This window comes from Prionailurus bengalensis, chromosome A1, assembly GCF_016509475.1.
Source record: "Prionailurus bengalensis isolate Pbe53 chromosome A1, Fcat_Pben_1.1_paternal_pri, whole genome shotgun sequence".
NCBI lineage: Eukaryota > Metazoa > Chordata > Mammalia > Carnivora > Felidae > Prionailurus > Prionailurus bengalensis.
Window position 1 is genome coordinate 49,403,397 of NC_057343.1, and position 14,354 is coordinate 49,417,750.

Consider the following 14,354-nt stretch of genomic DNA (forward strand, 5'->3'; position numbering starts at 1 on the left):
TCAGATTATTAGCCAGAGGATTTGTCATGTGGCTAAAATCAATTATTGAGACAACTGAGATGAATGAATAAGAGAGGTTGAAGATCTGGGTCCCCAAACTCAGCAGCCTACATAAATGAAGCAGGTAAAATTGTGTGTAAATTGAGTAAGATGATACTATACTCTGATGGGACCCAAAGGATGTGTTCCGTAACTAATGGAATTCAATTTTTGTTTGTTTATTTGTTTGTTTGCTGGCCAACAAGGGGCTGGGATTGCAGCTTTGTATAGAGTGTAGTGGTTCAGAACAACCATGTTGACTGTGGTCCACACAGTAAGATGGATTTTAATATATCACAACAGCATTTGTGTAGATTCATCTAAAACAAAACTTCTCAAAACAGTACTTAAAACATGTAAATCTTATCGAAACTCTGTAGTCCATTCTGGTCCATTCCATTCCACTCCATTTCTTTATATTGTTTTCTTTCTTTTCCTTTTCTATCCTATCTCATTCAAATAAAATCCTGGGACGAATCTTCTAAATTCATTTTTCTAGTCAATGGGTCAAAACCCATAGTTTATGAAACTTATTTTAATAATGGTTTAAAAAATGTTGGTGGCACTTCTATCAGTAAACATTTTGAAATAAAAAGCATAGAGATAGACATCTATTAATCTGTTCTTTAAATGTTATGAAAACTTTCAATCTATTTAAATAAAAATATAAGCAGAAGTTATATAATTTTCTCACAGCACCACTTGGTGAGGTCTATACCAACCTCCCTACCTGACCATTTGCATGACTTTGAGCCTGTGAGTTAAATTTTCCAAGCCCAGAATTTCTTATCCGTAAACTGGGAATGAAAGTATCTATTTCATAGAGATGTTGGGATAATTTAATATTGTATTTAAACTACATAACACAGCACTTGACCTCTTCACAAAAAAACAATGTTGTTTTTAAGTTCATGTTAATTGAACAAACTTTTATTGACTATCTAATCTCTGCCAGCCACTAAGAGGATACAAAGATCAATAAAAGATAAAATATGATGATGATGATGATAAAGATAGAATATGAAGAGGAAGATGAAGGAAAGAGACAATATAATCTAATAGGAAAGCCAACTTACATAAATGTTATAAAATGAAGCTGAATATAACATATCTTCAGACTATTTATCACTGTGCCTAACATTTAGTGTGAGATAAATATTTTGGATACATGCATGTAATCATTGAATGAATGAATGAATGAAGGGGCTTCAGTTTTGTCACTGCCCTGCCGCCAAAAAATGATTTATTACAGATCCCCCATTAATGCCGCTTGGCCATCAAAAACAAAAAAAAATACATGTGATTATTAAATTTCTTATAGAGATTTTTTAAATTAAAAATTCCACATTATATGCACATCTCTAAAACAATGATTAAAAGAGAATCACAACTCTTTTTGTTTTGAACAGATGATTTTCTTTTAATCAAAATGTTATATGGAGGAAATAACTGCTATTAAACTTCTCTTCTTACTCAGTAACCAGAGAGCAAAGGCTTGAAGCTGCATACCAGTTAAAGAAGCTTAAGGTCATATATTAATAACCCAACAGTTTCTTCAAATAAATTGAAAATTAATTTAAATATTTTTTATAGATAACTCACTTATAAATCAACATACAAGCCTATTATAACTATATTACTAGTTCTTTTCACATAAATATCAAAGGACCATCTTCAAACATGCTCATTTTTTATCTTCTCTCTCTTTCACCACTTCTTTTCTATTTCAAAGTCAATAGAAAATCTCCTTAAACCGGTCTCATATTATGGAGAAAGTAGAAACGGGTTTCAGATTTACTTTTTGATGCAGTAAATTATGTTTTATCATTCAGAGGATGCAACCTATAAGGTGACACATTGTAGCCAGATAGAGAAGTGACATTTTTCAATTGCTATTGGCTATAGTTCTGTTTTTATTAACCCTCTTGCTGGTAAATCTAAATGCAAGCTCTATGGAATCAGATGTGAAATAATAACTTTCTTTAGTGCCATTCAGGCAATGGAGAATGATTTTCCATTTGTGGAAATATCATCTAGGAAATAACCTGCAATGGCAATTTGTCAAGAAAAGAAATCCATCACCAAACTTGATAACGCCAGTAAAGAGTGAGGTATGTATGTAGTTTCACAGTTACCATTTGACCCTAGGTGTCCCCAGGATTATCAATCTTCCTACACTTCTCCCACGCCTCCTACATTCTCTCAGCCTCCTCTCACCCTTCACCGAAGGGGCTGCCAGCTGTGTTTCTTTATTCAGCATGTGCAGTGCATGCACAAGCTTTCAAAGCGCTGTCCCAAATATTTTCTCATTCAATATGATAATCCTGTGAAACTGACAAGGTACAATCATTATCTCTGTTCTATAAAAGAGGAAACTGAAGCCATGACTAAGTGACATATGCCAGTCCATGCGTCCAGAAAGAGGCAAATGTATGGATAACCCTGCTTTCTGGATCATTGCTCTTTCAAATCCACTGATGCTCAATGGGGAATTAGGGGAAAAAATGAAAGGAGTCCTAAAAGCCAAGAAGCCTTGGGTCCATGAATACTGTTTCACCCCTTTCTTATTACGTAAGTCATTATATGCTTGTTTTTGAGCAATTCATCAATTTATTTCAGAAAGTATTTCAGTTACCCATTGCCACAATGAGGATGCGTAACAAACCTTCCCCAAACTCAGTGGCTTAAAACAGTAAGCACTGATTACTGCTCATGAGTTTCTGAATCAGCTGGGTGGCTCTTCTGGTCTCAGCTGGGCCTACTAGTACATCTACAAAATGCTGTGGAGTGGGTAGACGGCTTTGATAAGGATACCAAGCTCCCCTTCTATGTTTGGACGCTGACTGGACATAGTCTGGTTTAGGATAGTATCAGCTGGGACAACTAGATTCTCCTCTATGTGGCCTTTCAGCATCCAGCAGAGTAGTCAATCTTTTCTTAAAATTTTTTAAATGTTTTACTTATTTTTGAGACGGAGAGAGACAGAGCATGAGCAGGGGAGGGGCAGAAAGAGAGGGAGACACAGAATCCGAAGCAGGCTCCAGGCTCTGAGCTGTCGGCACAGAGCCCGATGTGGGGCTCGAACTCACAAACCGTGAGATCATGACCTGAATCGAAGTTGGACGCCCAAATGACTGAGCCACCCAGGCACCCCAGTAGTCAATCTTATCGACAAACTGATGACAGGACCCCAAGGAAGTGAGCAGAGATACAGAAGGCCTCTATAGGCCAAGGCTCAGAAACAAAACTTTTGCTTTCGTCACACCCATTAAGCAAAGCAGATGAAAAAAGCAGCCCAGTTTCAAAAGGTATAAACATAGACTCTACCCCTTAACAGGAAGAGCTATAAAGTTATATAGCAAGAAGCATGGCTTCAGGGTAGGGGCCACTTTGCAACCAATCAAATACAGAAACAACACCTCATTATATCCAGTGTACCAAGGGTTTGGGGAGTACAAAGATGACTTTTACTGTCATTAATAGGTAGGAGTTTATAGTCTGGCAATAGAGTCAAACATATCAGAAGATCAATACAGAGAAATACAAGTATAACAGGCATAAATTTTTTTTTAAAAAACCTTGACCTCCAAAGCTGTAATCAAATTTATGTCTTCAGTCCTATTTTAATCTATAGCCAGATTTAATCAGTTCTAGGTAGCAGTTGTGATTTTCCTAAATTCAGTGTCTTCTCAGTGAGGTGTGAGGTTCTCTCTCTCTCCCTTTTCTTGGCATCAGGAGCCCAGACCTTGTCCTTAATGGTCTCTCATTGGTATCTCTGCAGATTGTATATCCCCGTGGTCCTCATTCTAAATGCATAGAGCCTTCTTCATTCCCTTAGGAGTTAGCGCCTAAACTCACTCAAATATGCATGACTATGTTACAAATGTCACAGTATACAACTTAGTGACCTGGAGATTAAAGAGATAATTTAAAAAAGGATAGAGTAAATTTTATTTTGCACCAACATTTAGTAAATAAATATTCATGGATATGATAATTTTGTTATAAGCACTATTTCAGAGCGAAGAACATATTTATTTTTTACAAAGCCTAAACAAAATTGGATATGAAAAGAGAACTGATCTGGGAGTTGAAAGAACATAATTCTAGCTCATATTCTGTCACTAATTAGCCATGTGGCTCGGGCAGAGGTGTTTTGTTTTTTGGTTTTTTTTTTGCTTCTCTGGCTTCAATTTCCTCATTTCTTGATTGAGAGACTTAGACTGGAGGTATATTTCAACTCCTCTCAGCATTGAAATCCCACAGTTCTTAAGAAATTTAAAAGAGCCATTTGTGGAATTAAGGAAAAAAGAAAGAGAAGGAGAGAATCAAAATAAAAATGTAATAAGATCACAGATTATGGGACATCAGGAGGATGATTTATTAACCTAGCTGAGCTGATTGGATAAACATATTTTAATAGGACTTAGGGATATTTCTTATGAAAAAAAATTAAGTCAGAATGTTCTACACTCCATGACAGTAAAAATATTTCCAAAAGCAAAGCAACATAGCTCATTGTAATTGTCTTACTTAATGATGTCCGTCTCTACTTTTCTCCTCAATGTTAATAGTCAACAACTAAAATGTAGAAGGAAAGTAAGACACTTTTAAATTCCCTAATAAGAAGCATAAATGCCAACACACTCAAAGTTGAAATATTATTTTATAATATAGTTTGTCATATGTCATTCCTAATAGAGTTATACTTATTGAAATGATCTATTTACTAATTAAATAACTTATTTCAATACTGATAACTGCTACTTATTGACTATATGATTGTTTTCTCCATCTTAGTATTATACATGTATCTTGAGAATATCTGGTAACCATAATTAACAATGATGCAGGGGCTTGAAGATGGTGGCGTAGGAGGATGCTGGGCTCACCGCGACCTGCTGATCACTTAGATTCCACCTACACCTCCCTAAATAACCCAGAAAACTGCCAAAAGACTAGCAGAATGGAGTCTCCGGAGCCAAGCATAGATGAGAGGCCCACGGAAGAGGGCAGGAAGGGTGGAGAGGCAGTGCGCGCTACATGGACCGGCGGGAGGGAGCCAGGGCGGAGGGGCAGCCCGCCTGCCAAGCAGAGCTCCTGAGTCTGGCTTGCAAAAGCAGAGGGGCCAGACAGAGTGTGTTCAGACAGCAAGCAGGACTTAACGTCTGGAAAGTTATAAGCTAACAGCTCTGCTCGGAGAGCGGGAGAACTGGAGGACAAAGGGAGGGAGAGTTGTTGAGCCCTGGACAACAAGGCACAGCTTGGCGGGGAACAAAGGCGCTCACCAGCGCCATCTCCCTCCCCCATCCCCCAGCCAGTTTGCTTGCGCCCAAACACCCAGCGCTGTGCTTCTGCAGATCCATCCCTCCGGTGGGTCTGACTCCCTTCTCGTGCCACAGGGCCCCTCCCAAAGCAGATCACCAAAGGAGAAGGGAGCTGAGCCTGCCCCTCCTGCCCCTGTGGACCTTGCCGATCCACCCCAGCTAATATACCAGATCCCCAGTACCACAAGCCTGGCAGTGTACAAGTAGCCCAGACAGGGCATGGAACCCCACAGTGAATCCTGCTCTTAGGAGAGGGGAAGAGAAGGTACACACCAGTCTGACAGTGGCCCCAGCAGTGGGCTTGGGGCAGACATCAGGTCGGACTGCAGCCCCGCCCACCAACTCCAGTTATACACCACAGCACAGGGGAAGTGCCCTGCAGGTCTGCACCACTCCAGGGACTATCCAAAATGACGAAATGGAAGAATTCCCCTCAAAAGAATCTCCAGGAAATAATGACAGCTAACGAACTGATCAAAAAGGATTTACACAATATAACAGAAAGTGAATTTACAATAATAGTCATAAAATTAATCGCTGGGCTTGAAAACAGTATAAAGGACAGCAGAGAATCTCTTGCTACAGAGATCAAGGGACTAAGGAACAGCCAAGAGGTGCTAAAAAAATGCTATTAATGAGCTGCAAAATAAAATGGAGATGACCACAGCTTGGATTGAAGAGGCAGAGGAGAGAATAGGTGAACTAGAAGATAAAATTATGGAAAAAGAAGAAGCTGAGAAAAAGAGAGATAAAAAAATCCAGGAGTATGAGGGGAAAATTAGAGAACTAAGTGATGCACTAAAGAGAAATAATCTACGCATAATTAATATTCCAGAGGAGGAAGGGAGAGGGAAAGGTGCTGAAGGTGTACTTGAAGAAATAATAGCTGAGAAATTCCCTGATCTGGGGAAGGAAAAAGGCATTGAAATCCAAGAGGCACAGAGAACTGCCTTCAGACATAACTTGAATCGATCTTCTGCACAACATATCATAGTGAAACTGGCAAAATACAAGGATAAAGAGATAATTCTGAAAGCAGCTAGGGATAAACAGGCTCTAACACATAAAGGGAGACCAATGAGACTAGTGATGGATCTCTCTTTTGAAACTTGGCAGGCCAGAAAGGAATGGCAGGAAATCTTCAATGTGATGAACAGAAAAAAATATGCAGCCGAGAATCCCCTATCCAGCAAATCTGTCATTTAGAATAGAAGGAGAGATAAAGGTCTTCCCAAACAAAGAAAAACTGAAGGAATTCATCACCACTAAACGAGCCTTACAAGAGATCCTAAGGGGGATCCTGTGAGACAAAGTACCAGAGACATCGATACAAGCATGAAACCTACGGACATCACAATGACTCTAAACCCATATCTTTCTATAATAACACTGAATGTAAATGGACAAAATATGCCAACCAAAAGACATAGGGTATCAGAATGGATAAAAAAACAAGACCCATCTATTTGCTGTCTACAAGAGACTCATCTTAGACATGAGGACACTTTCAGATTGAAAGTGAGGGGATGGAGAACTATTTATCATGCTACTGAAAGTCAAAAGAAAGCTGGAGTAGCCATACTTATATCAGACAAACTGGACTTTAAATTAAAGGCTGTAACAAGAGATGAAGAAGGGCATTATATAATAATTACAGGGTCTATCCATCAAGAAGAACTAACAATTATAAATGTCTATGCGCCGAATACAGGAGCCCCCAAATATATAAAACAATTACTCACAAACATAAGCAACCTTATTGACAAGAATGTGGTAATTGCAGGGGACTTTAACACTCCACTTACAGAAATGGATAGATCATCTAGACACACGGTCAATAAAGAAACAAGGGCCCTGAATGATACATTGGATCAGATGGACTTGACAGATAAATTGAGAACTCTGCATCCCAAAGCAACAGAATATACTTTCTTCTCGAGTGCACATGGAACATTCTCCAAGATAGATCACATACTGGGTCACAAAACAGCCCTTCATAAGTTTACAAGAATTGAGATCATACCATACATACTTTCGGACCACAATGCTATGAAGCTTGAAATCAACCACAGGAAAAAGTCTAGAAAACCTCCAAAAGCATGGAGGCTAAAGAACACCCTACTAAAGAATGAATGGGTCAACCAGGCAATTAGAGAAGAAATTTAGAAATATATGGAAACAAATGAAAATGAAAATACAACAATCCAAACGCTTTGGGATGCAGCAAAGGCAGTCCTGAGAGGAAAATACATTGCAATCCAGGCCTATCGCCAGAAACAAGAAAAATCCCGAATACAAAATCTAACAGCACACCTAAAGGAAATAGAACCAGAGCAGCAAAGACACCCCTAACCCAGCAGAAGAAGAGAAATAATAAACATCAGAGCAGAAATAAACAATATAGAATCTAAAAAAACTGTAGAGCAGATCAACGAAACCAAGAGTTGGTTTTTTGAAAAAATAAACAAAATTGACAAACCTCTAGCCAGGCTTCTCAAAAAGAAAAGGGAGATGACCCAAATAGATAAAATCATGAACAAAAATGGAATTATTACAACCAATCCCTCAGAAATACAAGCAACTATCAGGGAATACTATGAAAAATTATATGCCAACAAACCGGACAACCTGGAAGAAATGGACAAATTCCTAAACACCCACATACTTCCAAAACTCAAACATGAGGAAATAGGAAGATTGAATAGACCCATAACCAGCGAAGAAATTGAATAGGTTATCAAAAATCTCCCAACAAATAAGAGTCCAGGACCAGATGGCTTCCCTGGGGAATTCTACCAGACATTTAAAGCAGAGATAATACCTATCCTTCTCAAGCTATTCCAAAAAATAGAAAGGGAAGGAAAACTTCCCAGACTCATTCTATGAAGCCATCCTAAACCAGACAGAGACCCAGCAAAAAAAGAACTACAGGCCAATATCCCTGATGAATATGGATACAAAAATTCTCAATAAGATACTAGCAAATCAAATTCAACAGCATAAAAAACGAATTATTCACCATGATCAAGTGGGATTCATTCCTGGGCTGCAGGGCTGGTTCAACAGTCGCAAATCAATCAATGTCATACATCACATTAATAAAAGAAAAGATAAGAACCATATGATCCTGTCAATCAATGGAGAAAAAGCATTTGACAAAATGTAGCATCCTTTCTTAATAAAAACCCTCGAGAAAGTCTGGATAGAAGGAACATACTTAAACATCATAAAAGCCATTTATGAAAAGCCTACAGCTAATACCATCCTCAAAGGTGAAAAACTGAGAGCTTTCCCCCTGAGATCAGGAACATGACAGGGATGTCCACTTTTACCGCTGTTGTTTAACATAGTGTTGGAAGTTCTGGCATCAGCAATCAGACAACAAAAGGAAATCAAAGGCATCAAAATTGGCAAAGATGAAGTCAAGCTTTCACTTTTTGCAGATGATATGATATTATACATGGAAAATCCGACAGACTCCACCAAAAGTCTGCTAGAACTGATACATGAATTCAGCAAAGTCGCAGGATACAAAATCAATGTACAGAAATCAGTTGCATTCTTATACACTAACAATGAAGCAACAGAAAGACAAATAAAGAAACTGATCCCATTCACAATTGCACCAAGAAGCATAAAATACCTAGGAATAAATCTAACCAAAGATGTAAAAGATCTGTATGCTGAAAACTATAGAAAGCTTATGAAGGAAATTGAAGAAGATTTAAAGAAATGGAAAAACATTCCGTGCTCATGGGTTGGAAGAATAAATATTGTTAAAATGTCAATACTACCCAAAGCTATCTACACATTCAATGCAATCCCAATCAAAATTGCACCAGCGTTCTTCTCAAAGCTAGAACAAGCAATCCTAAAATTCATATGGAACCACAAAAGGTCCCAAATAGCCAAAGTAATTTTGAAGAAGACCAAAGCAGGAGGCATCACAATCCCAGACTTCAGCCTCTACTACAAAGCTGTAATCATCAAGACAGCATGGTATTGGCACAAAAACAGACACATAGACCAATGGAATAGAATAGAAACCCCAGAACTAGACCCACAAAAGTATGGCCAACTAATCTTTGACAAAGCAGGAAAGAACATCCAATGGAAAAAAGACAGCCTCTTTAACAAATGGTGCTGGGAGAACTGGACAGCAACATGCAGAAGGTTGAAACTAGACCACTTTCTCACACCATTCACAAAAATAAACTCAAAATGGATAAAGGACCTAAATGTGAGACAGGAAACCATCAAAACCTTAGAGGAGAAAGCAGGAAAAGACCTCTCTGACCTCAGCCGTAGCAATCTCTTACTTGACACATCCCCAAAGGCAAGGGAATTAAAAGCAAAAATGAACTGTTGGGACCTCATGCAGATAAAAAGCTTCTGCACAGCAAAGGAAACGATCAACAAAATTAAAAGGAATGGGAAAAGATATTTGCAAACGACATATCGGACAAAGGGCTAGTATCCAAAATCTATAAAGAGCTCACCAAACTCCACACCCAAAAAAACAAATAATCCAGTGAAGAAATGGGCAGAAAACATGAATAGATACTTCTCTAAAGAAGACATCCAGATGGCCAACAGGCACATGAAAAGATGTTCAGCGTCGCTCCTTATCAGGGAAATACAAATCAAAACCACACTCAGATATCACCTCACGCCAGTCAGAGTGGCCAAAATGAACAAATCAGGAGACTATAGATGCTGGAGAGGATGTGGAGAAACGGGAACCCTCTTGCACTGTTGGTGGGAATGCAAACTGGTGCAGCCACTCTGGAAAGCAGTGTGGAGGTTCCTCAAAAAATTAAGAATAGACTTACCCTATGACCCAGCAGTAGCACTGCTAGGAACTTACCCAAGGAATACAGGAGTACTGATGCATAGGGGCACTTGTACCCCAATGTTTATAGCAGCACTGTCAACAATAGCCAAATTGTGGAAAAAGCCTAAGTGTCCATCAACTGATGAATGGATAAAGAAATTGTGGTTTATGTACACAATGGAGTACTACGTGGCAATGAGAAAGAATGAAATATGACCCTTTGTAGCAATGTGGATGGAACTGGAGAGTGTTATGCTAAGTGAAATAAGCCGTACAGAGAAAGACAGATACCATATGGTTTTACTTTTATGTGGCTCCTGAGAAATTTAACAGAAACCGATGGGGGAGGGGAAGGAAAAAAAAAAAAAAAGAAGTTAGAGTAGGAGAAAGCCAAAGCATAAGAGACTGTTAAAAACTGAGAACAAACTGAGGGTTGATGGGGGGTGGGAGGGAAGGCAGGGTGTGTGATGGGTATTGAGGAGGGCACCTTTTGGGATGAGCACTGGGTGTTTTATGGAAACCAATTTGCCAATAAATTTCATATATTAAAAAAAATGAATAAATGTTAGAAAAATTAAAAAAATTAAAAAATAAAAAAACAATGATGCAAATAAATTAGACTGTGATTAATGCTGATTGAATGTAAGCATAAGCAAATAAAATTTCTAGCTAAACTTGGCAGAAAAGGCTTTGGGCAGAGGACATCTAATATTATTGAAATTGATGTGAGTTCTATGCTTATCTTGCTGTACAACCTATAATCTCATACTGAAAAGCATTAACCTAGGTTTTTTTGTAACTTTAACCTCCGAAGTAGACTATTGCTCATGCTCTACCTGTCAATTGCTAAATCACACTATCCCATGCCTTTGAGATTGGCCACTTTCAAACATCTATGGTACATTTATTTAGTCTGTTGCCAGTATCAACCAATAAAAAATATACATATAAAAAAGGTCTAAAAGCTAATTTTCAAACATGTTTTGTGCTGATAAGTTTTGTAAAGATACTAATTGTCTAGTCAAGGATGACGAAAGTCAAGTACCTTTTACTATTTCACACTTCAAGAAAGCTAGTAATGTAGCAAATTGCTGTTGGAGTCGGGATAGATATAACTTCCTTCTTTCCCCCACTCCTCCCCACCAACCCCATGCATTGGTCCCAATTTGGAAAGGGATTAGGTATCACCATGCCCTTGGCAGATATTCAATAAATATTGACGTTGGACAATGATGAATTAAATATTAACAATTGATGTTATAAACATTACTCCACCCCCCAAGAAAACACCAAAGTTATTTTGCTCTAATTTTATGAACCTATTTAGATAACCCTTCCATTTGTCTTTTTACTTTTCTCTCTCCTCCTTCTTACTCCCCCTCAGTCATTTAGGCTAGTCTGAATGGTCTCAGGTGTTTGTGTCTGTTGAGACCCTCAGCCACCCCAAGCCTGCGCTAGTGTGAACTGCAAATAGAAGTTTTTGAGTACCACAGGTGACATGGCTCTCCTAGTAAAACAGTACAGCATCCTCCAAAGTTTCCACTGAGAAAGGGCCTCACCACTGGGAGGAAGTGGTCCACAAACAAAGCTGAATCTTTTCCTGGAAAAATGGGTGTTAGTCACACATATTTATTTCCTAAAAAATAAAATGAGGGGGAAATGGGTTGGTGGCCCATCCTTCTGCATGTATCTGTTAGTATAGAAACTGCCCCTGCACAAAGGCATTTTTTTAAAGGTAATGTGCCTCTGAAGGGCCAGTTCAAATTCTCTGGGCTGTGAAAGTAAGCAGATTGCCTCTGTCTCTTGCTTCTCTCCAAAGGCCTAAAGCCATATGGTCTGGTAAAAGTTAAAATGCTCTTAAGCAGAGATAGGTTAAAGAAGCCAGAGGAAATCAATATAATGAATTACAATGCTACTATAAAATTCATGAGGTAAAAGAATATGTATTGGCATGGCAAACAGTTAAGGATACAAAAAATGTTGATTCGGTATTTTCATAAAAACTCTAACAGACACACAGCTCATATTTCCTCTTATCTAAGGTTTGTCATCAATTTATTCTATATATTGATTATGAGTCATTCTAATTTCAGAAAATATTAAATTGAGGTTAAATATAACACCTTAGAATCAAGGTAATATACCTGCTATACAGTGCATGTCATATGGTCTATGTTGAATGCTACATATTACATTGTAATATATATAGTGTGGCAAATTGTCACTTTTACATATTAAATAATATGTGTTATAATTGTGTCATGTATTTTGTTATATGTTATATAAATATATCTTACATTTTATATAAAGACTGGCATGAAATCACATTTGAGGGTTTCTTTATCGTTTTCAGTGTTTTTATGATTTTTCTGCCATCAGCAGGTATTACTCTTATAATTAGTAAGAAAAGTTTCAAGTTTAAAAAAAAATGAATTCTTAGGCCATGAAATCAAACAGTTAACATGCTTGCCTTTTTCCTTCTTCTCCTTATTTTCTATTCTCCTAATGATAAAAACGAGACAGAAGGACTGTGGGAGTACAGTCTAGACCTCTACCTTGGAAAACCTACCCTCTGGGGATCTGCCGAGTCTGGCGTGCTGTCTACACAGAGCCTTTGCAGGGAATGGGGAGGAGGGTGATAAATCAGGAGGCAAATGTGAAACAGGCACAGTGGCCAAAATCAGGCTGTTTCCCCATAAATGGAGCTTGGAAACCTGCCATGGTTGGGATCTGGTCCATGCCAGCCACCATCTCTGTGGGCCGACAGTGCCCACAGGGCCTCCAGGAGCGAGCAGTTTCACAGGCTGGCTGTCCCTTTGTCAGTGGCAATAATGGTGGCAGCTGCACCCTGGCCTTGGCAGCTGGCACCAGACGGCTGACTGCAATGGTCTGGGGAGCTTCTGGAGCACAGTCAGTCACATCCCCTTCTCTTCTCAGAACACAACTGCAAGGTCCAAGTGGGAGAAGCCAACAAGGAACCTGACCATCCCCTCCCATCTTTTTAGAATGAGGACAAGCCAGTACATCCTCTTCAGACAGACTGTTGGAGGCCCACTGGCTGTCCCTCATCTGCCTTCTCTCCATATCCTTATTTGCTTTTCCTTTAAGCCTCTGGTAAACCCCCATCTTCTTCCAAATTGTACCCTCCTTACTTGACCCTGGAGTTTACTTAGGTTATACTACCACTTGTAATGAATCAGGGTAAGTTACAGAAAAGCAAAGTGTAAAGGTGGGTTTTGAAGAAAGAGAATTTAAGACATGCTATTGAGTAGATACATAGTATCAGAATTAGGACTGTTGAACAAAAAGTCTGGGTTAGCCTCCATTGCACTTGGCTTGTTGAAGGTATTGCCAAAAAAGGTCCAAGGAAAGCTTTACTTGGCGGGAGTAAGATCACAACCATAAACCTGACAGCCTGTGTTGCATGGCTGAGATAGACCTGGCCACGCAAGGCCAGGAAGGGGCAGACAATAGCCCAGGTTCTACACAAGTGGTTGAAGAAGGCAACTGTTCAAGTCCAGAGAAAGCAGAAGACAGTCCTTGGCAGATCTCTGAAAGTCTGATACATACACAGGGTTTCTGTCTTCATTCAGCATCAGAGATGTAGGAGCCAAAAGGCTGACTCCACATACACGAAGCAGATTTGTGACAAAAGAGAGGTGGGGAGAGCTGATCCAGGACTGACCAGGAGGAGAAAACCCAAGGTAATGGGCAGAGGTCCCAGCCATCAGAGGAAAGTCAAAGACAGAGAAGGTGGGCAAAAAACTTGTAGGGAGAGCAAAGAGGAACAAAGTGGCTATTAGCTCAACAGAGTCAAAATAATATTAAAGACAGCAAGAAAACTGTATGTACTCTTCGTTCTCCATTATAGGCATCTGGAGTATGAAGGGAAAGTTGAAAAAGAAACCAAAGAGCAAGTAGAAATGTATCAGAGACATGAGAATCTCTCCATCTCTGAAGATGTCTGGTGACAGGCCCAGAGCTTGAGCTCTGGGGAAGATATATCCATTCTCCCTACCTGCTTATCTCTCAGCTACATGGGTTGAGTGAAGAATTTGTGTAGATTGAAATTGGAGCGGCACAGTGGATTTTGGCATCCACACGAAATTACCAAGGATATTTACTGTTTTATCTTTGACTCCAAATTTTTGTTC